The sequence below is a fragment of the Salvelinus fontinalis genome, chromosome 17, assembly GCF_029448725.1.
Source record: "Salvelinus fontinalis isolate EN_2023a chromosome 17, ASM2944872v1, whole genome shotgun sequence".
NCBI lineage: Eukaryota > Metazoa > Chordata > Actinopteri > Salmoniformes > Salmonidae > Salvelinus > Salvelinus fontinalis.
The window spans coordinates 47,370,181-47,391,818 of NC_074681.1; the positions used below are offsets into that span (position 1 = coordinate 47,370,181).

A 21,638-nucleotide genomic window follows, 5' to 3' on the forward strand; every position below is an offset into this window, starting at 1 on the left:
AACAAGCATTTCTCAACGGCTGGCCATGCCTTCCTCCTGGCGACTCCAACCTTGGCCAACAGCCCCACCCCCCCGCTGCTACTCGCCCAAGCCTCCCCAGCTTCTCCTTTACCCAAATCCAGATAGCAGATGTTCTGAAAGAGCTGGAAAACCTGGACCCATACAAATCAGCTGGGCTTGACAATCTGGACCCCCTATTTCTGAAACTGTCCACCTCCATTGTCGCACCCCCTATTACCAGCCTGTTCAACCTCTCCTTCGTATCATCTGAGTTCCCCAAGGATTGGAAAGCTGCCGCGGTCATCCCCCTCTTCAAAGGGGGAGACACCCTGGACCCAAACTGTTACAGACCTATATCCATCCTGCCCTGCCTATCTAAGGTCTTCGAAAGCCAAGTCAACAAACAGATCACTGACCATCTCGAATCCCACCGTACCTTCTCCGCTGTGCAATCCGGTTTCCGAGCCAGTCACGGGTGCAACTCAGCCACGCTCAAGGTACTAAACGATATCATAACCGCCATCGATAAAAGACAGTACTGTGCAGCCGTCTTCATCGACCTGGCCAAGGCTTTCGACTCTGTCAATCACCATATTCTTATCGGCAGACTCAGTAGCCTCGGTTTTTCTAATGACTGCCTTGCCTGGTTCACCAACTACTTTGCAGACAGAGTTCAGTGTGTCAAATCGGAGGGCATGCTGTCCGGTCCTCTGGCAGTCTCTATGGGGGTACCTCAGGGTTCAATTCTCGGGCCGACTCTTTTCTCTGTATATATCAATGATGTTGCTCTTGCTGCGGGCGATTCCCTGATCCACCTCTACGCAGACGACACCATTCTGTATACTTCTGGCCCTTCCTTGGACACTGTGCTATCTAACCTCCAGACGAGCTTCAATGCCATACAACACTCCTTCCGTGGCCTCCAACTGCTCTTAAACGCTAGTAAAACGAAATGCATGCTTTTCAACCGTTCGCTGCCTGCACCCGCACGCCCGACAAGCATCACCACCCTGGACGGTTCCGACCTAGAATATGTGGACATCTATAAGTACCTAGGTGTCTGGCTAGACTGCAAACTCTCCTTCCAGACTCATATCAAACATCTCCAATCCAAAATCAAATCTAGAGTCGGCTTTCTATTTTGCAACAAAGCCTCCTTCACTCACGCCGCCAAACTTACCCTAGTAAAACTGACTATCCTACCGATCCTCAACTTCGGCGATGTCATCTACAAAATAGCTTCCAATACTCTACTCAGCAAACTGGATGCAGTTTATCACAGTGCCATCCGTTTTGTTACTAAAGCACCTTATACGACCCACCACTGCGACCTGTATGCCCTAGTCGGCTGGCCCTCGCTACATGTTCGTCGTCAGACCCACTGGCTCCAGGTCATCTACAAGGCTATGCTAGGTAAAGTGCCGCCTTATCTCAGTTCACTGGTCACGATGGCTACACCCACCCGTAGCACGCGCTCCAGCAGGTGTATATCACTGATCATCCCTAAAGCCAAAACCTCACTTGGACGCCTTTCCTTCCAGTTCTCTGCTGCCTGCGACTGGAACGAATTGCAAAAATCTCTGAAGTTGGAGACTTTTATCTCCCTCAACAACTTTAAACATCTGCTATTCGATCAGCTAACCGATCGCTGCAGCTGTACATAGTCCATCGGTATATAGCCCACCCAATTTACCTACCTCACCCCCCATACTGCTTTTATTTATTTACTTTTCTGCTCTTTTGCACACCAGTATCTCTACTTGCACATGATCATCTGATGATTTATCACTCCAGTGTTAATCTGCTAAATTGTAATTATTCGATTTATTGCCTACCTCCTCATGCCTTTTGCACACATTGTATATAGATTCTCTTTTTTTCTACCATGTTATTGACTTGTTTATTGTTTACTCCATGTGTAACTCTGTGTTGTTGTCTGTTCACACTGCTATGCTTTATCTTGGCCAGGTCGCAGTTGCAAATGAGAACTTGTTCTCAACTAGCCTACCTGGTTAAATAAAGGTAAAATAAAAATAAAAATAAAATTTTGCTCCTTTGCACCCCAGTATCTCTACTTGCACACTCATCTTCTGCACATCTTTCACTCCAGTGATTAATTGCTATATTGTAATTATTTCGCCACTATGGCCTATTTATTGCCTTACCTCCCTTATTTGCACACACTGTATATAGACTTTTTTAGACAACGAACACAATTGCATTTTATCGATAGCAATTTAAATGCACAGAGATACCATGACAAGATCCTGAGGCCCATTGTTTCAGCATGATAATGCATCAGACATGTCACCCATTGACAACGTTTGGGATGCTCTGGATCGACATGTACGACCGCGTGTTATAGTTCCCGCCAATATCCAGCAACTTCGCACAACCATTTAAGAGGAGTGGGTCAACATTCCACAGACCACAATCAACAGCCTGATCAACTCTATGCGAAGGAGATGTGTCGCACTGCACGAGGAAGATGATGGTAACACCAGCTACTGCCTGGTTTTCTGATCCATGCCCCTACATTTTTTTAAGGCTGTATTCTCAGTTGTGAAATCCATAGATTAGGCACTCAGGAATTTATTTCAATTGTCTGATTTCCTTATATGAACTGTAACTCAGTCAAATCTTTTGAACTGTTGCATATTTATTTTGTTCACCATATATTGCGTGAACATCAATGGAATATTATGTTAAACCGAAAACAAATATGCTATGAATGTCATAAAATGCCAGCAGCATACCACCCTGCATACCACTGCTGGCTTGCTTCTGAAGCTAAGCAGGGTTGGTCCTGGTCAGTCCCTGGATGGGAGACCAGATGCTGCTGGAAGTGGTGTTGGAGGGCCAGTAGGAGGCACTCTTTCCTCTGGTCTAAAAAATATCCCAATGCCCCAGGGCAGTGATTGGGGACACTGCCCTGTGTAGGGTGCCGTCTTTCGGATGGGACGTTAAACGGGTGTCCTGACTCTCTGAGGTCACTAAAGATCCCATGGCACTTATCGTAAGAGTAGGGGTGTTAACCCCGGTGTCCTGGCTAAATTCCCAATCTGGCCCTCAAACCATCATGGTCACCTAATAATCCCCAGTTTACAATTGGCTCATTCATCCCCCCCCTCTCCCCTGTAACTATTCCCCAGGTCGTTGCTGCAAATGAGAACGTGTTCTCAGTCAACTTACCTGGTAAAATAACGGTAAAATAAAATAAAAAAAATAAATAAAAAAAAACAGACTTGTTTGAAATTGTGAAACATTGTGCAACATTGTGGTAATGTCCTGTGCAACCGAAACGAATATCACAATAATTTTCTTGCAACATCCCAGGCAACTCGCATAACTTAATGAAAGGTTCTGGGAACTTAGACCAGGTGTTCTGTCAACATTCTTATAACATTATATGAATGTCATCACAACTGAGCATATTTTGCGCTTTGGGAACCTATCTCTTGTAATGTACCCACGACATCAAAGGAATATTTCATGTACCCTGATACAAACATGATTTAAATGTCAGCACAAGTGACCTGGACAGTTTTAGTCTTTTGGGAACCTCGTCATATAAAATCAAAATTTCATTTGTCACGTGCTGAATACAACAGGTGTAGACCTTTCCGTGAAATGCTTACTTACAAGCCCTTAACAAACAATGCAGTTCAATAAATAGAGTTAAGAAAACATTTACTCTATAAACTGAAGTGAAAAAAATAAACAAAAAATAAACAAGAAAATTACACAACTTGGCTATATACAGGGGGTATCGGTACCGAGTCAATGTGCGGGGGTACAGGTTAGTGGAGGTAATTTGTAAAGTGACTATGCAGCGAGTCCGGGTGGCCATTTGATTAATTGTTCAGCTTTCTTATGACTTGGTGGTAGAGCCTTTTGGTCCTAGACTTGGCTCTCTGGTACCGCTTGCCATACGGTAGCAGAGAGAACATACTATGACTTGGGTGACTGGAGTCTGACAATTGTTTGGGCCTTCCTGACACTGCCTAGTATATAGATCCTGGATGTCAGGAAGCTTGGCCCCAGCGATGTACGCACCCTCATTTTGCCCTGTAGCGGCTTATGGTCAGACGCCGAGCAGTTGCCATACCAGGCGGTGATGCAACCGGTCAGGATGCTCTTGATGGTGCAGCTGTAGAACTTTTTGAGGATCTGGGGACCCATGCCAAATCTTTTCAGTCTCTTGAGGGGGAAACGTTGTTGTCGTGCCCTCTTTACAACTTTCTTGATGTGTTTGGACCATGATAGTTCGTTGGTGATGTGGACACCAAGGAACTTGAAACTCTCAACCCGCTCCACTTCAGCCCTGTCGATGTTAATGGGGGCCTGTTCGGCCCTCCTTTTCCTATAGTCCACGATCAGCTCCTTTGTCTTGCTCACATTGAGGGAGAGCTTTTTGTCCAGGCACCAAACTGCCAGGTCTCTGACAATCTAAAGAAACATTCTGGGAACTTTTAATAAAAGAACAGGCGAGGTTCCGGACCGTGGACCGTCTCAGGAGGTTCCGGACCGTGGACCGTCTCAGGAGGTTCCGGACCGTGGACCGTCGTTGGAGGTTCCGGACCGTGGACCGTCGTTGGAGGTTCCGGACCGTGGACCGTCGTTGGAGGTTCCGGACCGTGGACCGTCGTTGGAGGTTCCGGACCGTGGACCGTCGTTGGAGGTTCCGGACCGTGGACCGTCGTTGGAGGTTCCGGACCGTGGACCGTCGTTGGAGGTTCCGGACCGTGGACCGTCGTTGGAGGTTCCGGACTGTGAAACGTCGCCGGAAGCTCTGGACTGGGAACTGTCGCCGGAAGCTCTGGACTGTGGTGGCGCATTGGAGGCCTGATGCGTGGGGCCGGTACAGGTGGCACCGGGCTGGTGAAACGCACCTCAGGGCGAGTGCGGGGAGGAGGCACAGGACGTACTGGACTGTGGAGGCGCACTGGAGGCCTGATGCGTGGGACTGGTACAGGTGGCACCGGGCTGGTGACACGCACTTCAGGGCGATTGCGAGGAGCAGGTACAGGACGTACTGGACTGGGGACACGCACTCCAAGGAGAGTGCGAGGAGCAGGAACAGGACGTACCGGGCTGTAGAGGCGCACTGGAGACAAGGTGCGTAGAACCGGCACACATTGTACCGGAACGATGACACTCTTTACACGGTGAGTACGAGGAGTTGGCACAGGACGTACTGGGCTGTGAAGGCGCACTGGAAACCTGGTGCGTATAGCCGGCATCAATTGTACCGGAACTTTAACACACTTCTCAGGACGAGTACGGGGAGTTGGCACAGGACGTACTGGGCTGGGAAAGCGTACAGGAGACCTGGTGCGTATAGCCGGCAACACTTGTACCGGAACTTTAACACACTTCTCAGCATGAGTACGGAGAGCTGACTCAGGTGGCTTTAAATCGATAACACGCTCCTTAGGGCAAATGTCGTGCATCCTCCACCAATTCAATAACATTTCTCTCTCCTCCACATTCTCCCTCAACTCACTGACAGTCTCTGGTTCACTCCCCTCAACTTTTGCCGCCAACTCCTCGCTCAATCGGTCCCAATATTCCTCCTCGGTCTCTGACTCACCCCTCAGCGTCGCCGAACAGTCTGTGTGCCCCCCCCCAAAACAATTTCGGGCTGTCTTTTGGGCTTGCTTCGTGGCCGCAAACCCTGGTGTTGTCGTTGTTGTTCCCTCGCTGCCTCCGCCTGCTTCCTTGGCAGGCTTCTGTCTCCTGCCATAATCTCGTCCCACGTCCAGGATGTCCTCCACTCCTGGCTTACCTCCTAGGCACGCTGCTTGGTCCGTTGTTGGTGGTATCTTCTGTCATGATCATCATAATAACTGGACCAAAGCGCAGCGTGATCTGGGTTCCACATCTTTATTGCTATGTGAACCTCAAAGCAAAAAAAAACAACTATAAAACGAACAAACGTGAAGCTACAATAGTGCTCACAGGCAACTGTGCATAGTCAAGATCCCACAAAGCACAATGGGGAAATGGCTGCCTAAATATGATCCCCAATCAGAGACAACGATAAACAGCTTCCTCTGATTGGGAACCATACCATACCAGGCCAACATAAATCATTAATCACCTAGATAACCCACCCTAGTCACTGTCACTCCCCAACCAACATAGAGAATAAACAGCTCTCTATGGTCTAGGCGTGACACAAGGAACATTCTTGCAACATCAGGTGAAAGTTTTTTGCATCATAAAAGAAACATTGTAGAATAATCTGCACAACTGGAAAGTCTGTGTTTTGGGAACATTTATTTTGTGATGTCCCCACAATGTTTTCACCAGACGTTACCACAACCTAATGAAACATTCTGGGAATGTTTAAAATAACAGATTAAACGTGTTCCATGTACAGTATGTTTTCGCAACATCAGGCGAATGTTTTATATAAACATTCTATAATCATCAGCATGACTGGACAGTTTGTGTTTTGGGAACATTTCTTTTGTGATCCCCCCCAAAATGTTCCCACCTGTCACGCCCTGGCCTTATTTATCTTTGTTTTCTTTATTATTTTAGTTAGGTCAGGGTGTGACATGGGGGATGTTTGTGTGTTTTTGTCTCGTCTAGGGTGTTTGTATTGTCTAGGGGGTGTTTGTAGAGTTCATGGGGTTGTGTACAGTGTAGGTGTTTATGTAAGTCTATGGTTGCCTAGATTGGTTCTCAATTAGAGACAGCTGTCTATCGTTGTCTCTGATTGGGAGCCATATTTAGGCAGCCATAGTCATTAGGTAGGTTGTGGGTGATTGTCTATGTGTAAGTTGCCAGTGTCTGCACTTATTTGTATATTATAGCTTCACGGTCGTCGGTTTGTTGTTTTGTTTTAGTTTGTATAGTGTTCGTTTCGTTTGTCTTCTTCTAATAAAGAGAAGAATGTATTTATATCACGCGGCGCCTTGGTCCTCTCTTTCACCCGAAGACGACCGTGACACCACCAGACTGTGCCCACAACATAACGAAACATTCTGGGGACCTTTAAAAAACAGACTAAATGTGTTCTGGGATTGTTCTTGCAACATTAGGCTAATGTTTAATAAAGCATTCTATAATCATCACCATAACTGGACAGTTTTGTGTTATGAGAACATTTGCCGCGACCTAACAAATGTTCTGGTAACTTTCCCATAGCCAATTGATTTGCTGGGTGGGCTGTGAACCACTGACTGAGGATACTGCCTGACAAAAAGGAATGACACTGTATGTAGGGGATCAAAGGACCATGAAGAATAAAAAAAGTGTTTATTTACATTAAATTAAGTTAGTAACCACTACAGGTTGTCTGGTAAAATAAATATAAATGTGCTCAAATAACAGTACAGAGCTGAATAATGGTTAAACAACATGAATACCATCAACATGAGCAATTTACATGAATAGGAAAATAGCTAGCCGAGCAGCGTGACAAACTCAATGCTAACCAAATGCAAGCGAATCCTGATAGAGAAATGCTAACGATAGCAATCTAACATGAACTACTAACAAAAGACATACAACTCAGCTCATAAAATGTCTACAAGTTTAGAAAAAAAAACATTTTGCCATATGCTCAAACAATAATTGGACAGCGGGTGATCTTGGTTCAAGATATTGAGTTCAGCAGGAGCAGGTCATGTGTCTCATCAAGATGGAGAAAATACAGAACGTTTCACTTCTCTAATGAAGAGGGTGTCCTGAAATTGACTGCTGGCAGGCTCACACCAATAGGGAGATTATTGAATCAGCATTTGGGGACTCTGAACTTTGTTAGATACAAAATAAGTGGATTAACCATCAACACATTTGAGAATAGCAAGGTGAATAGCAGGTCACATATAATGAAAACATTTACCAGTAATGGCAGCATGTATGCTTTCCAGATGTTTGTATCACAGAGCACATGTAGGCTAACTAATGAGGTGGGATTCAACCTTTCAATATATGAGAGCAATACTATTTGCTACAGGAGCAATCTTTGGAGTATGATTGACAAGCTAGTGAAGCGCCGGCTACACAGATAGCTTATGGTGGTAACATTAGGTTAAGCGGAAATCCTGCAAACATGTTTTCACACAACGTACAGGTATGCTGTATCTGCTGCATGGAGAGGTAGGCACGCTACACCCTCTTACCTGGAAGGACTCCTAAAACCGACATCATAAAAATGCCATCCCGATGCTATCAAGACCAGGCAGTATCCTCTGCTCCTCCACCTGAATTCCAGATTTGATGAGCATCAGGAATGAGAAGCCAATTAGACATATTGCATGGTGGGTAGACAGCCATGGAAAAAAGGCACCGTTGAATTCTTTGCACTTATCAATTTTATAACAGAGTTATAGTAACTGATATCGTGTTGAAGTAAGACAGTTAATTTTGGTCTCTGTAGTGGTGCAGCGGTCTAAGGCACTGCATTTCGGTGCTAGAGGCATCACTACAGACCCTGGTTTGATTCCAGGCTGTATCACATCCGGCCGTGATTGGGAGTCCCATAGGGTGGCGCACAATTGGTCCAGCGTCGTCCGGGTTAGGGTTTGGCCGGGGTAGGCTGTCATTGTAAATAAGAATTTGTTCTTAACTGACTTGTCTAGTTAAATATAAAATAAATAATATCAATTTCCGATTTATACGAAATTGTTTGACTACAGAGGTAGCAAAACTGTACTTCAAATCTATGATACTCCCCCACTTAACATACTGCTTGACTAGTTGGGCCCAAGCTTGCTGTACAACAGTAAGACCTATTCAGTCTGTCTACAAACAGGCTCTCAAAGTGCTTGATAGGAAGCCCAGTAGCCATCATCACTGTCACATCCTCAGAAAGCATGAGCTCCTGAGTTGGGAAAATCTTGTGCAATACACCGATGCATGTCTTGTATTCAAGATCCTAAATGGCCTGGCTCCCCCTCCACTCAGTACTTTTGTTAAACAGAAAACCCAAACATATGGCAGCAGATCCACAAGGTCTGCCATGAGAGGTGACTGTATAGTTCCCTTAAGGAAAAGCACCTTTAGTAAATCCGCTTTCTCTGTGAGAGCTTCCCATGTCTGCAATACACTGCCATCAGACACACATAACTGCACCACATATCACACTTTCACAAAATGCTTGAAGACATGGCTAAAGGTCAATCAGATTTGTGAACATGGTCCCTAGCTGTGTGTTGCCGCTTTCCATGTCTGTTGTCTGTGAGGTGTGGAAACACTTTGTTATGTTGCTCTGTCTGTATGCTACGTCTTGCTTGTCCTATGTTGCTATGTCTTGCTTGTTCTATGTTGCTATTGTCTATATTGTAATTGTTTTTAATAACCTGCCCAGGGACTGCGGTTGAAAATTAGCCGGCTGACTAAAACAGGCACTTTTACTGAAACGTTGATTAAAGTGCACTGTCCCTGTAAAAATAAAAATAAACTCAAACTCAATTATCAAGGTCGAAATTCAAACTTGAGCATTAAAAAGCATACCATAACTGACCTAGCTGTTGAACTTGCAGTTATTTTAACGGAGTGCTAATTAGGCTACTTAACTTGGTGATGAAAGTGATCAAATCCAGTACATTCTATAACAAAGCAAGCCGTTATTTTCAAACAGTTGAAGATTAGTCAAATCATTTAAGAGTGCATAAGTTGAAAGAGCTTGCTGTACATCTTTACATCTCTATTAAATCAGTCAAACTTTGAGCACGACTCAGAGGCTCGTAAAATTGAAAGACGGTCCTTTCTCGAGGGAGCTCACTTTATCACTGACTTCATGCAGGTGTATGTCCTAATATGGACACCATACTTCTCCCATTAGGTAGTTGTTGTGTTGTACAATCCCCATCCCATTGCTCCACTCCCTCAACCCCCTCTGGCTCCACAGTATATAAACCAGATCTGCTTGCTTTTGAGTTTGCTCTCATAGGCATCTCTCTCTCTTATCTTCTGCCTGTGTTGTGATCCTCAACCACACATCATGTCCCTGTCTATGGCTTCGTCCTCCAGGATGTCAGCCGGTGGTGGCCTGGGCCTTTCTGTGTGAATAGGAGGCAGTGGGGTCCGGGCTGGGGTGGTGGCTTAGGCTCAGGCAGTGCCCTGATAGACAGTCCTGCCTTCGCTATGGGATGCACCATAGCGAGGGAGGGAAAAACACTGGTTACCACCATGACGCTGGGTACCGCTCTGGGCCCAGCTTTGGATCCCATGCGGTCCCGGGAGGTAGAGAAGCACACTCTGTCCGGCCTCAAAGAACACTTATTCTCGTACATGGGCAAACTGAGAGCCCTCCAGCAGGAGAACGTCATCCTGGAGGGCAAACTGTCCCAGCTGATGGGGCGCACAGATATGGGGTCGCTCGAGTCCTCCGGCACCACCACAGCGGAGTACGAGGCTCGGCGAGTATCGCAGTGCCCTGGAGATGCTCACCTTGGACACCATCAAACTGGAGATCGAGCTGGACAACATTCGCGGGAACGGCCCACGAATTCAAAGCCAAGTGAGTGTCCGTTTCTTATAACTAATTTCACTTTCAGAAAATATTTGAAATCTAGAGTACCAGCACAATACAACTCTCCAGTTGTAACATTGGCCATCCTTATTTAGCCAAATCCTCGGTCACTGAAAATTCTGGAATAATAATTCTTATTATTTGTGCGTTCCTTTTGTTCCTTTCTCACAAACATCACCAATAGGTGCATACATACATACATAAATTACAAGCAATAACTACAGCAGATAATACATGGTAAAATTCAATTCTGGGGGGGGATTTATTCAATTTACTCATACTGGTGGGAATGAATGATTTCTTGGCTCTGGCTGTTTTGTAAAGATGGACTCTGTATTGGCAGCCGGATGGTAGGAGCTTGTACTCCTGGTTGAGAGTGTGTGTCAGGTCGGTGGCAATTCTCGCTCCTGCCCTCACCACTCTCTCCAAGAACAGCGCTCCCATGTTCTTGAGATTAACTCCACTGATTGTGCTTGTTAGCTTCACTGTTTTGTGTAGTTCATTTTTTATTTGCGATGGATAGCTGATTGTAACCAGGCTTGGAAAAAGAATGTGAGAACACTGAACGAAGGATGTGTAGAATATGGTTGTTATTCTTTTGTTGACCTGATATTTATTTCATCACAGTTGTTGTTGTCCTTTTTAGTATATCTGTTGTGTGTTTGCAGTTGAGGAGAGTCCAACCAGTTATTACTATGTTGGGTTGATAAAACTATCTGAAAACTGTTAGCAGTGACCTTTTAAGATTCCTCAATTTGTTGAAATTATGCCTTGACAGGATGGCTTTTATGTTGCATGACACTTTTATCCTAGTTTCAGATTCATTTTGCCCCTCAATAGACAAGCTTGGGGTTAGATGGATCCGTACTATACCTGACATTAAAATGGTTGGCTGCATGTTATGTTGCAGGTTTGACTTTGCGCAAGGTATGAAGTTTTAGCTGGACTGACATTTCAGCCATGAAGAAGGTCAAGAGAAGAACAAAGATGGCGGTGGAGCAATTTTTTGTACTCTCTCCCTCTAACTTGTTCAGCATGTTCTTGTAGATGTACAGTAGCTGAAATGTACTATCACTCTTTTCCCCCTGGACATAGATATGGCACCCGAATTACATATTGATTTGGATGCCAAGTACACAAGCTTGAAGAATGAACTGGACTTTGTCACCAAGATGCAGGAGGTACAGAGAATTAAGTCTTTACGTTAAGAAAGTACGAGAATAGTAAATGTGTCATTATTTTTGATATCTGGTTATCTAAATGTTTGTGTTTATTGCAAATACCTGACTTGGTACATCACTGTCCATCATCTATCCACACAGGAATTGTCCACTCTGCAGTCCAAACTGAGAGCCACGGCTATAGACACGTCTGTGTCGATGATCGAGGTGGACACAGACAAGTCTTTCGGCATCTCCACCCCTCTCAACAAGATCAGGATGGAGCACGAGAAGTCTGTGCAGTAACACAGAGAGGAGGCGGACGCTTACTACAAACTGAAGGTGTGTGCAAGCACCTTATGCTAACTTCAACAATTTACTGCACCTACAGTATCTACCCAGCTACTTGCATACCTTTGCCTGGTGTCTGTTTTTGTCAGCAACAAAGCGTTCTTCTGATGCACTATATTGATTACCAGAGAGTAACACTATACTGAGTGGCAACTACAAGGTACCAAGTCATAAAATGGTGCTTGTTTAAATGAGCTAATCCCAAACCAAGTAAATGTAGAAAAATAAAGTGTAAACAAAACATGTCACGCACTGTTTTAACAAGGAGCGTCTCTCTCCTCTTGCAGATAGAAGAGATACAGATAGCTACTGCCAAGAGTTCAGAGGCCGTCTCAGAGGCAAAGAATGAAATCTCAGGGGCCTGGAAGGAGCTGCAGGCGCTCAGTCTAGAGTTCCAATGCCTGGTCACTTCAGTGTGTTGACCCTCCGTCTAGCTACTTCAACTCACACTAAAAATGCACAATGGGCCAAGATCACAACTTGAAATCTGCACACGGCATCCATGTTAGGAAGTCGTCATGACATTTTTCCACGCAAGTCTCTTTGACATCAACGCATGATTAATGTAGAGGCCTGTCTATAATGTATTATTGGCTACCTCTGGTGTAATCTCCATACATTAAAAGTCATGGGGGATTTGGGGGTGGGAGGGGACACCTAACATTTTGATTTGAAAAGTCCCAGTTTATCTGTTCTATCGTGGACTACAACTGCCGCTAACGCCACACAGTGACACAGTAGAACTGTTACCACATAGAGAATCCCAGCCAGAGTAAGATCACAAGGTCAATTTCAGAAGAAGATAAAACTACAGTAAAAACAACTCAGCAAGACTTTGCACATTGTGCAAAATGTGCCTTTACCAACAAAGCAAAAACATTTTTCACACGGTTTCCTAGCTAAAGCAACTGTTCACAAAAATTTACTTTCTTCAGTACACTGTAGTGCTGAGCGATTGACCAAGATTTCATTTTTTGGGGGGTTACTAAACTAATTGGCCGATATCGGTTCAATTACATGAATTCCATTCAGTTCTGTTTTTTTGAGCCCAATGCGCCATTTCTCTAGAGAGAAATAAAATCTTTGATGAGAGAGATCATGTCAAGAACTATGTGGTACGCTGGGCTGAAGGATATTGTAGTTTTCATTAGGCAAATATTCAACCTAGTTCAGCGCAGAAACGTAGTAATTAACTACAATGACCATAATCTAATACCCTGTTTTTTCCGGCTCAGACAGAGATGGATGCACTTTGACCCTGCCACGTTAGGTTAGATACACACAGACCGCACGAGAGGAAATTACACAACGATAACAGAGAGGGATAGAGACAGTTTGGGAAAGTGTGCCTCATCGACTTTGAAGAACTAGTAAAATTGTCAGCAGGCTAGCCCTGCTAAATAGGATGGCAGTACAGTATGGAGAGCACAGAGAATGTTGTCCGTCTGCTACTGCCTGAGCAGAGATGAGATTATGTGTTGAAGGAATAAAGTAATAAAAAATTAAAAAAAATAAAGTAATCAAATAGCAACTAAGTAATATGCACACTTGAAATATTGTAAGGACTGGGTGTCAAAACAGGTGTAACCAATGAACACATAAGGAGGGGGAGAAAAGGATCAGTGGCAGCTAATAGGCCGGTGACGACGACCGCCGAGCGCCACCCGAACGGGAAGGAGAGCCTGCCTCGGTCGGAGTCGTGACAAATATTTTATTCCTATTGATGTCTACCTGATGTGTACCGGACAGAGACAATCGAATATTTTCAATGTTTTGGAAAATGAATGCTCACTATTTTTGGCAATTGAATTTCCATTAAAAAAGGTCAAATCATTTTACTGTCATTATTTCATAATGCATTTAATGTGATTTTTTGGGGAAACTGAAGAAAAGTTATACATTTTTCATAATCGAACCGAAACCCAGCAGATCAGACTTTACGATAAATCACGTCAGGAAGTAGTATGCAGAAGACAAAGGAAGTGGTTGAATTTGTATTTGGTTATCTGTATGAAAGTCCCTACTGCCACAGATCGCACAGCTGTGAACGTACTAAGGCAAACTTTCAAAGAGGAAACGGGCACCAATTCAGTTGGTTCCTTCATGAAACAGATGATTTTCGCTGTCAAGATCTGTGCTCGTCCAAGACATTACAACACCAACCAAGTTGATAATACAAATATTTACTGTAATAAAGCTTGCAGACCAACCCGAGAGCAGTGTTCATTTTGGCACTCTTTTTTTAGATTTATTCTGGTCTGTCATTTTGACTAATATATAACAAAGTCACATTTGTCATTTGAATACAAATTGTCTAGTTCTTGTCAAAAGGACAAAAAGTGGGCCATTTTAGTCAACTAAATTCCCTTTAGTCATATCACATTTTTATTTCCTTAGACTCCCGGACTCCATCACTTGACTGATGACCTCCCCTATATCTGTCACTCCCCCAGGTTCATTCCCCAGACAGTATTAGTTGTGTTTCATGTCCAGACAATACGCTTGTTTTGTATCGCTCGATGTTCACTGCCGCTGTTTCTCGACTCCCAACGTATCCGTTATACCTTGTCCTAAAACGTTTCTGTATAACATCCCATTGCATGACTTTCTTCCCCACAGCCAAGTTGGCAGAGGAACACATTACTCTGCAGCAGATAAAGATATAAAAAACACCTTGACAGGGCTCCGGAATAACTGTTTCTCCAGTGCCACCAACTTTCAGTGACAACAGCCCAGGATTTAGTCGCAGCATTTGTTTTCTGCAGCTTCACGCAATACTTAAAAAAAAAAAATCATTAACTTTATACATTTACAGTGCTTTAGACTCCTGAGATGGATGTGCTAGTCAAGAAACCAGTTTCATCTAACATGTCCAAGCAGGAATACATGATTCAAGATATTTTGATGTGCAACCAAATCCAGTGATTGTCGTGGATTGAGAATAGGGTATTGTTATATTTTATGTTTACATTTTTTGTTCAATAGATGAATTTGCCTACATCTTTATGTGCACTATTAACAGGCAAAATGTGGGGCTTATTCACCACGAGGAAGTGAAATCTCAAAACAGCTAGATCGCTAACACTAAAATACCCACTACTTAGCAGTCATGTATTAATCTAACAGTAAATGTCCTAAAAAGAGAGCTGCTGTGATGAGCAAGCCACTTGATGTGCTCTCCAGCAGAGAGAAAAGACTTGATTGTATAACATTTCAAAATGTTTCTCTAGCAACTATCTTGGTTGTAAAATAGTTGCTATTGAGTTCAATATTAAGAGTTGACAAATCGAAAGTATACCCACAGAAAGCTGAGAACAGTTGCTTCCAAAGCAATGCATTTCCTGCTATTAGATTTTGAAATGTTATACAATCATAAGCCTTTTCTCTCTGCTGGAGAGCACATCAAGTGGCTTGCTCATCACAGCAGCAGGCCCAGGTGCTGGGCAGACACGTTCATTACAGGAATCATGAGGATAATGCACTTTACTGTTTGACCAAATCATGGTTTTGGGGGAAACTTGAGTGAGGCGACCTTGTAATGAATGATCTCCCACTGAAATGTTGCAAAAACTTTTGTTTTAACAGTATGGTCTGACGTCAGGCTTCGACACACCATAACTTAATACAGATGTAGCAAACAAGGACCTTTAATAGACACAAATTCATAGGACAGTGTGGAGTACATGAGAGACTTAGTAGGGAGCCTATGCAACTCAACCTGAACAGGCCTATAAGAACAAACAAACTGTGGTATAAGGAGCAGGCTATGATAAAATGTTATACTAACATGTGACTGCACTGCAAATAAGAGCTTAGCCCAATAAATAGCAGTGCAAATTCCCTGCAAACAGGAACCAAATACACACGGTCAAAAGACCCACACATGATAAAGTAATATAGATCCCAGCCCACTAAGCTACAAAGTCTGCAGTCACCTTTCTGCTTGCCCCTCACAACCCACGCTGTATTTTAAAAGGCTAAAGACCAAATGGGACAGACATTACATTGAACATTTGAACACTTTACTTCTCCAGCTGATGAGACCCCTCCATGAGGTCTGAGTATGTGCATCCCTATTGAGCCGGCCAGCATGGCAAACTGTAGACAGTGTATCCATGGTGCACTGAATTATCTACAATGGACTAAACGGGATCAACAGCTAGGCTACACTAGGATTCAGGTTAATCACTGAATGCAGAAAACGACAATAGGGTAGAGAAATGCCGTAACCTATGCTCGGGTTTAGCCTGATTAAATACATTGAATAGAAGGGTGCGCTGCAACTCATTAATGCAGGGGATAGGGCTATCCATCCAAGAAACCCCACTATCTTACCTGGTTCCCCAAATTCCCCCTCAATACCTCGCTTCGTCGGCAGCCACAATACACAGCAGCGAATGACAACCTCCCACCATTAGTGAGTGCAAAAAAATTGCGAGGGCTACGAAACCCCATGTCCATCAGAGAACCAGCTCCCCTACAACCCCTTGCGTGCTTTATCGGCTCTGACTTATAACGAGATTTCCAGAGTCTTCCTGCAGAGTTGGCAAGCACACACAGGCGCGAGCAATTAGTTCATGATTCGGTGACGTTGTTACTTGCAAGCTGTAATCACAGTTTCTTCAGATTAATATCGCTAAATACTGTGGTGTAGTGTTCATAATCTCCCTCCCCTCCTTTCTTTCCGTTGCTTTCCTGTTCTTCTTTCTTCTCCCTCCTCTTTCCATTCCTGTCCCCTTTCATTACCCTCTTTTCCTCTCCTTTTCCCCGTCTCCCTTAATCTTTCTCACTCCTTTATCCTCCCAACCTACTCTGTCCTGAATCGCCACCCTCACACTCCTCCATTCCTCTGCTCTCTCTCTACCCTGCTCTCCAGAACATGTCCCTGGAGCAGAACTTTGCGGAAGCCCAGTCCTAGTTCAACATGGGTGTGGCAGGGTACCATGCTCAGATCTCCAGCTTGACGTTGGCCATTGAGGCTTTCATTGAGTGATAGGTAGCTTTTTGGTAGCACAAAAAAAATGAGACCCAAATGGGTATTACACAACAGTAAAAAATATATACTATAATTTTTTTTGGTAATATGTATATATATATATATATATAACGCAAAGGGAATTACCCATCTTAGAAACACTTTCTAGTGCTCTCAAATCATATATCAACCTTTAAAATTGATGTGGACCCACTCGACTGGCTAATTTATTTATCAAGAAATGTTAACTAATCCATTGTGGAGATGGCCCAGTCAGACCAACTGACGGATGGTTTATCAGTAGCGCCGGGGGACTTTCCGGACCACATGAGCTGACCTGTTTTCACAAGTTGGCCCGTAGGGGGCAGGAGTCCTGGGAAGTGTAGGGTAGACATAGCCCTCACTCACATTCACATTTCCATCCTGCAGGCTGGGCCTCCCCCTTACCTTCTGCCCACGCTAGATACAAAAGCACGTTTCCACACGTAGAGGGAGCATCAGGGTAGGAGAATGGTTGCCTCGCTGATTCGGAAAACTGTCTAGCCATACTTTCTCTGAACTATTTAATAGCTATTTTGTCTTTTTTAACAAATATCTCATTGACAAATGTACGTTTTCAACTGAAGAAACTGTCTGGCTTATATGATCATGTACTCTTAACTTCAACCTGGTACAGCCAGAGGAGGCTAGGCCTCCCCTTTTGAGTCTGGCTCCTCTCAAGGTTTCTTCCTTTTAAGGATTTTTTCCATTCCACAGTGATTATTCTTGCTCTTTGGGGGTCTAGACAGGGTTACTGTTAAGCATTTTGTGTATTAAGTGCAGAAGCAAAAAGCTTTGTAAAATAACATTGATTCATTTCACGTATTTTATGGGTGAAGAGGTCTGTGTATGCAGAACCGATGACATTGGTTACACATTTATCTTCAGTAAAAAGTTGTGAATATGGCTAAGCAAATGATCTCCCTTGCTATCTCTTCTGCGCTCTTTCTTTATCCCCACACCCCATTTTCCTTTCATATCTCTCTTTCTCTAGTAGGAGGAGGGGGTTTTCAAGTTAAAGATATCTGGTCAGTCAGTCATTTTGATATGGTATCTTGACTTCAATGTATCATAACATGTTATGCAATGCTGACACAATTAAACATATACATTATACTTCTGCATGTTATCATGTCAGGCTATTAGTCAATATAAAATAAATGCATGGATATGCATGTATATAATGTGAACTGAATACACATGCAGCTCAAAGACCTACCAGCTCTCACAGTCTCATGTCAGAATTAGCTGTTCATCCATGTTTCTCAAACATCACATTTAGAAGTATTTAAGGTTACGTTTAGGCATTAACTCTTAATCTGTAAGGTTAGGGTTAAGTTCAGGCATTAACTCGAAATTCTTAAGTTCAGGCATTAACTCCAAATTCTTAAGATCAGGCATTAACTCCAAATGGTTAAGGTAAGGTAAGGCTGAAGGCTTAAAACAAAAACAACCAATCCAGCGATAGAAAGTTGTTTTTGAACTTGCAACCTTTGGAATCAGAGGCAGTTGCTTACACCCATCCATCATCCCTGTCCACAACGCCCTAGCAAAACCGAAACCTACTTGAAGGTAACAGCTTTCACAGGTTCCACGTCATCTCCCGAGGTCCTCAGACATGGATGGACATTGCATACTGACTTGTATCACGGGTGACCTGGCTGTAAAAGACAGCGTTCTAGAGCAGTGCTTCGCCATAATTTTCCATGCAGTCTTGTGCTAAATGTACTTATTAAACCCTACTTATTAACGCACTTCTTCCACCTAGAATACATAGAGCCCTCGCTGATTTCGGAACCCACATCCGCAGATGAATCTGAATCTACCTGATTCCACCAGGGTACCTCTGGACCGGTGGATGTTCAGATACTAAAGTGAGTGTTTTAACCAAACCCTCTAGCTTCTCTGTCAATGTATGCCCAATTTTTAGACTTGCATTATAGATCTGGCCCTCTGTTCATTTATGTTTGCTTATGTGTTAATGCTGTTACATTATAAGGTTTTGCAGATGTTATTATTTTCAATACATTTTTTAAAACTCCTCCTTTCATATGTGGATGTGTGAGTGAGTGTCAGTGCACTCCTCAATCTACTGTGTTTCGATTTGAAATTTGAGTTGCGTAATTGTTGTTTGTGAGTAGAAAAGGATAGGGGAGGAGCATGTGAGAATGTTAGTGTGTGCTTCTCTCTGTCACCTCTACCCTGTTCCTCAAATATCGTTGCTTTTGCGGTCTGCTCTTGGCATGCAAGGCCCCAGAGAAAAGCACACCGCACAATGTTCTAGACAGTACAGCCACTGGTAAACAGGTTGAGAGAGAGAACGTCACAACCAAACCCACCCGCAACTGCTGTGAAACTTTGTCACGCTATGCAGGACTGACTGTTGCCACGACAACCCTGTTGTATGTGGGGTTTCCATATATATGAGGTTTAGATATTTTATGTTTGTTGTTGCACTGATTCAAATCATGCATATTTATTTATGACGTATCAGTTGAGAACCTGTAGCTGTACTGGATGTTTTAGCAAACAATTAGCTAATGGTAGCGTATTGTAGGTAAGTATTGGGTTTACAGTACATGATTTTCAGTATATACTTACATTTGTATCAAGTTATAGTAATAAGGACACTTAAGTTTTTGTAGTGTTACCAAAATTACAAACTTCAAAATATGTTTGAGTACTGCAAGGAAGCATTAGGAAAGCTAAACTAGCTATTGAAAAAGTGAGGAATTAAACAAATTGGGCTTTGGCTTGTAAAATCTAGGCAGCTACTGTATGTCCTCCGTAGGCTTAGAGCTGCCAATATAATTCTAAAGACACGTGTAGAGCCTGCAAGCACCACATTGCCCTACATGCTGCTAGGTGCTAACCACTTCTTATTTTAGGCTACTAGCTTTGGCCACGGTTTTTCCTCTTGTTCTTCACTTTCTGTGTGCAACTGCGTGGGTACAAGGTCGAAATAGCATTTTGTGACATTGGTTTCTGAGGTGGGCATTGAGTACATTGCATTCCTTTGATATGAAATCCAAATCCAAAATTAGACCTAATTGGTCAGATAAATAACAACTATAGTGCCTTCAGAAAGTCTACCTGTCACGTTCCTGACCTATTTATGTTAGTTTGTTATGTGTGTTAGTTGGTCAGGACGTGAGGTTGGGTGGGCATTCTATGTTTTCTGTTTCTGTGTTGGTTTTGGGTTGCCTGGTATGGCTCTTAATTAGAGGCAGGTGTTTGGCGTTCCTCTAATTAAGAGTCATATTTAGGTAGGCGTTGTCACAGTGTTCGTTGTGGGTGATTGTCTTCCGTGTCTGTGTAATTGTTTGCACCATACGGGACTGTTACGGTTTGTTCGGTTTGTGTAGTCTAATTGTCCTATTCGTGCGTTCTTCTTGTTTTATGTGAGTTCTTCGTATAGGTCTGTCTACACCGTTTGTTATTTTGTTAGTTTATACAAGTTTGTGTTTTCGTTAAATAAAATATGTCTGTTCTTTACGCTGCGCCTTGGTTCCCTCAATACTCCTCCTCTTCCGAAGATGAAGAGGAGGAGGAATGCCGTTACACTACCCCTTGACTTATTCCACATTTTGTGGTGTTACTGGATTACATTTTTAAAAATGTCATTCATCTACACTCAATACCACATAATGAAAAAGTGAAAACATGTTTTTCGAAATGTTTGCAAATGTATAGAAAATAAAATACAGAAACATCTAATTTACATAAGTATTCACACCCCTGAGTGAATACAAGTTAGAATCTTCTTTGGCAGCGATTACAGCTGTTAGTCTTTCTGGGTAAGTCTCAAAGTGCTTTCCACACCTGGATTGTACAATATTTGCCCATTCTTTTCAAAATTCTTCAAGCTCTGTCAAATTGGTTCTTGATCATTGCGAGACAAACATTTTCAAGTCTTGCCAAAGATTTTCAAGCAGATTTAAGTCAATTATAACTCGGCCACTCAGGAACATTCAATGTCTTCTTGGCAAGTAACTCCGATGTATATTCAGCCTTGTGATTTAGGTTATTGTCCTGCTGAAAGGTGAATCAAGCTCCCAGTGTCTGTTGGAAAGCAGACTGAACCAGGTTTTTCTCTAGGATTTTACCTACACTTAGCTCTGTTCCATTTATTTTTTATCCTGAAAATCTCCCCAGTCCTTAACGATTACAAGCATACCAATAACATAATGCAGCCACCACTATGCTTAAAAATATGGAGAGTGGTTTTCATTACTGTGTTGTATTGGAATTGCCACAAACTTAACACTTAGTATTCAGGACAAAAAGTTAATTGCTTTGCCACATTCTTTGCATTATTACTTTAGTGCCTTGTTGCAAACAGGATTGATGTTTTGGAGAAAAAAAAATTCTGTACAGGTTTCCTTCTTTTCTCTCTGTCAATTACATTAGTATTGTGGAGTAACTACAATGTTGTTGATCCATCCTCAGTTTTCTCCTATCACTGCCATTAAACTCTGTAACTGTTTAAAGGCACCATTGGTCTCATGATGAAATCCCTGAGCGGTTTCCTTCATCTCTGGCAACTGAGTTAGGAAGGACGCCTGTATCTTTGTAGTGACCGGGTGTGTAATTAATAACTTCACCATGCTCTAAGGGATAT

The 21,638-nt window shown here is 43.2% G+C and overlaps 1 pseudogene; it reads left to right on the forward strand.

Annotated features, from left to right (window-relative positions):
- The first annotated feature begins 5,151 nt into the window (after positions 1-5,151).
- On the forward strand, positions 5,152-16,996 carry LOC129813527 (keratin, type I cytoskeletal 17-like; annotated as a pseudogene).
- Positions 16,997-21,638: the final 4,642 nt, after the last annotated feature.